Source organism: Cricetulus griseus (genome assembly GCF_003668045.3).
Source record: "Cricetulus griseus strain 17A/GY chromosome 1 unlocalized genomic scaffold, alternate assembly CriGri-PICRH-1.0 chr1_1, whole genome shotgun sequence".
NCBI classification, from domain to species: Eukaryota; Metazoa; Chordata; class Mammalia; order Rodentia; family Cricetidae; genus Cricetulus; species Cricetulus griseus.
The window spans coordinates 207,995,680-208,000,077 of record NW_023276807.1 but is presented as its reverse complement, the minus strand read 5'-3'; the positions used below and the strand labels follow the sequence as shown (position 1 = coordinate 208,000,077).

Below are 4,398 nucleotides of genomic sequence, written 5' to 3'. Positions count from 1 at the left end.
CTAGTTACCTCCCCACCCATCTGTCAAAGTGCCTGAAAGTGTCCTGGGTTCATTATTCACAGGTCTATTCTTGGAGAATCAACAAAAGAAGTGTGGGTGGGTGTAATGGATGGATACTCCTTTGAGCCCATCAAGAAATTCTAATGAACTTTGATTTGGACATTAAAAAATCCTCTGTCCTGAGTTCTCTTGTTCCCTATCTAGGACTTATGATCTCTCTCTCTCTCTGTCTCTCTCTCTGTCTCTCTCTCTCTCTCTCTCTCTCTCTCTCTGTCTCTCTCTCTCTCCTCTCTCACTTCTTGTATCTTTTGCATAATATCCAAATCCCAAATGTGTGTTTCTTTATGGTACTTTGGGTTTCCTTTCTCAAAAGTTCCCTCCTTACAAATGGCTGACCTCCATGCTGATACTAAATGTCATGGCTATTTCCTTATCTCCTGTGTTCTCCTCCTCTAGGAAGCTACTGAGATTTACAGCATGCCTGTTCTGGAGTTTTTTACTTTTAAAAGCAAATAAAATTCTCCTTGATCTTCAGAGAGAGAGAGAGAGAGAGAGAGAGAGAGAGAGAGAGAGAGAGAGAGATTGCACACATGACTCTGTGGTTAAGAGCACTGACTGCTCTTTTAGAGGACCTGGATTCATTTCCAACTACCTCATGATGGCTAGATCCCTACCCTCTTCTGGCCTCTGTGGGTGTTGTATGTATGCGTTGCATAGACATACATTTGGGCAAAGCATCTGTACACATAAAATAAAATAAAATAAATTGGGGGGAGAGGCTGTGGGAAAGTACCTCAAATTAAAAATTTTAAACTGGTAATTCCAAGTAATTAGCTTTACATCAGTCTTTTCTTTGTTTCCACAATGAGTATATTTGGTGAGGATTCCTGAGTATTGAGCCAAGAAATCAATAGAGAGAATAAAACATTGTGGAAAGGAAGATGAGTTCAGGATTTATGCTGGACCCTTGTTAGTCACAGCTTTTTCAACAGAATTCCAGAGAAGTGGCTCTCAAACTATAGAATGCACTGGAATTACTTGAAAGACTTAAGGAAACACAAAATCTAGCAAGTCCTCTGTTGAGAAGTCACCTAAAGCAGGGGCTTGACAACAAGGCTGGGCTGGGCAGCATAGTGAAACATTGTGTCAAGCTAAAAAGTAAGAAGGTTGGAGATGTGCTTCTGTTCTTCAGGTTGTGGCAAACCTCTGCTTCATTGGGCACTGCTTCCCAGAAGGTGGCTGCCCTGCAGACAGGATTATGAACCCTTGCGTGGCTAGCATGTTGCCAGCATGAGAACCACTGTTGATTACATTGAAAGGTAGGACCCACGGGATAACTTCAGGGTTGCCAGCCAAGTCAGTGATGTGAGGGTACACCCCTTCCCCATGGTACCAACTTTTCAGACAGCCAGGGACACAGCCAGTATGGCATTTGCACCAAATTTAGATTTATTTTTAGTGCCACCCAACTTGATGATTAGTTTGTTCATTATCTCTTGTTTCACAACATTCAGTTTCTTTCTAACCAGAGCAGGTGACATAGTTGTTTGATGTGCCCCAAAATTTTGAGATCCTTTCCCCAGTAGTACATCTTATCATTGTCACAGAGTTTCAGGGCCTTATGTGTGTCAGTGTAGGCACTGTTTGGCAAAGCAGCTTGGAAGAGACCTTTTGAAGTGCAGAGATCAACCTCAACAGTGGTATTCTCAGAGAGTCAAAAATCTCTTTGGCATGAATCTTGAGAATAGACATGGTGAATTTCTGGCCTTTGGATTGCCACAGAGGAAAGAAACAGGTTTCTGCAGACACAGAAGAGAACATTCATTAGAATTTAATAACAATTAAAAGAATTACTAAAGAGAGCCCAAACCGAAGTGAAAGTGGAAATGAAAAGTTAGGATGTCAACAAAAACCTCACAATTAACCTCTTGAGAACATTCAACATCTCTTCTGCTTCCTCCATTAATCCTAGGAATTCCTTAGCGATTGCAATATTGTGGACCAGTGTGAGTAGTCACCAGCTCTGTGCATTGAGTTTCTAAGGTTATGTAAGAATAATTAGTTAGCCCATCCCTTTAGGTCATCGGCTTGTTGTCTGTAATTCAGGACTATATAACCCTGTTTGGCCTTTCTACAGTGCTCTGCATCAGGAAGCTTTTGCTATTATGTTCACTTTGGTATTCAAGAGTGAGCTTGAGCCATTACCAGACAACAAGCAGGGGACGTTCTTCATACTCAAAGCCCTTCATCATGGCCACACAGACCCACAATTTATTCATGTAAGTATTGAGGGAATTGAGGATGAAGAGGAGACTACAAGAATAATTATTCCTTCCTAATCATATGAACTATGATAATTTGGGAAGCATGATGGTGTAATAACTTTAATAAAAATTTGAGACTATCTACTGTGATTTTATAGCTGTAATGACAGTCCTCAAATTCTCATTGAGGTATTCACAGTCTCACTTCTCCACAATCCTATGACCAAAGTGAGCAGAAAATAAGGCAACTCCATTGTTCCATACGCAATCTAAAGTACCCTGGCTATTCTGGTAAGGCTAATTAAGTAATTACACTTTTGAAGAAAGCTATGATCTCTGTGTGCATGACTATTATGGTCTTCCCTGAGTGTAAGATATGTGCTTTTGATTTTATGCATCTTAGTTTATCTGAATAGATCTTCCAAATTTCAAATTATAAGCTCCTGCATAAATATTTTAGAGAAGGTGGAAGACAAAGACAATATTTCTGTGTACCATGTACCAGGAGGTCAGGTAGAAGTGAATTACTTTTGTTGATCAAAACAAAATGATTTGTTCAGTAAACAGACATTGCATAATGCTCTATTCTAAAAAAAGGACCCATGTCTTCTTTGCATTATGGTTTCCAGATCTTTATAGGGGAATGTTCACTTCTGCTGCGTGAGCTGCTGGTTGTATAGTCTAGGTGCATTCGAACAGTCTCAAAACATTGAAATACTAATTCAGCTCAGTCTTTTCTAGTTCCCTTGGTCCACATTATCTTCCATGTGCTTGAAATATGGTCTCATCATGTTCCTTGCAGTTTATCAGTGAACCTGCACTCATTTGGCCTCACCCTCTGAATTGCTGGGTTTATAGCTCCACATAGACTGCATTCTATTTTTCTTGGTGTCTTTGCTGCCTTTGGCCTCCTCCATCATTCTTAGGCTCAGAAACTAAGTTTCCAATGTGCAAATGAGGTCAGGTCTCTATATCATATGTAGTTTGAAAACATGAGAGCTTTAAAAGATACATCCTGTTAAGATCTTTCGATATCTTCTTAAAACTATATGATTAGTAATACATGAAAATACGCATATATGCATGAAATAATGAATGGACATGAAGCTATTAATATGAAGTAGAGTGGGGTGAGGTAGAGTCATATAGGGAGTTTGAAGAGGTGAAATGGGAGGAAGAGATGTTACTCTATTATCATTTGAAATACAAAAATAATCAAATAAAAAGAGTAAGACCAAACCAAATCAAAAAATGCTGGAATCAAAGAATGACACATTTGATTTGAATTATTTTGTCTCTGCTATTTATTTATGTGAATTGGGAGATATTATCAGTAAATCTGAGACACCTTAACTGTCATATGATGAAGCTACAGTAAGTATTTTTTGTATGTACTTTCCTCCTGATATACGTAGTTTTTATATATTGATATACATTACAAATTCTAACGTTCAATTTTTGGTGTCATAGGGCCCAAGGAGTCATTGCCACAGATGTGAAATGAACAATAATTTTTTCTTTTGTTTTATTAGTTCAAATTAGGAACAGGCTTATTTCACATGTCAATCCTTTCTCACTCTCCCTCCCCTCCTCCCCAACCCTACTCCCCACCCCCAAGTTACCACCCACCCCATCCACCCTCCACTCCCCAGGCAGGGTAGGGCCCTTGATGGGGCTCCCCAAAGTCCACTATATCATCCTGGGATGGGCCTAGGCCAAGAGTGCATCCCTTCACGTGGGATGGGCTCTCAAAGTCCCTTCTTACACCAGGGAAAAATACTAATCCACTACCAGAGCTCCCTAGAGTGCAGAGGCCTCCTTATTGACATCCATGTTCAGGGGTCTGGATCAGTCCTGTGCTGGCCTCCCAGACAGCAGTCTGGGGTCAATGTGTCCCCCCTTGTACAGGCCAGCTGTTTCTGTGGGTTTCATCATCCTGGTACTGACCCATTAAATCTTCATTCCTCCCTCTCTGCAACTAAGTTCCAGAGATCAGTTCAGTGTACATCTGTGGACGCCTCTGCTTCCATCAGCCACTGGATGAGGGCTCTAGGATGGCATAAAAAGTAGTCATCAGTCTCATTATAGGAGAAGGGCATTTAGGTTATAGTCTCCACAATTGCCTAGATTGTCA

At 40.5% G+C, this 4,398-nt stretch overlaps 1 pseudogene; it reads right to left on the bottom strand.

Moving 5' to 3' along the window:
- Positions 1-1,087: 1,087 nt before the first annotated feature.
- On the bottom strand, positions 1,088-3,181 carry LOC113832186 (annotated as a pseudogene).
- Positions 3,182-4,398: the final 1,217 nt, after the last annotated feature.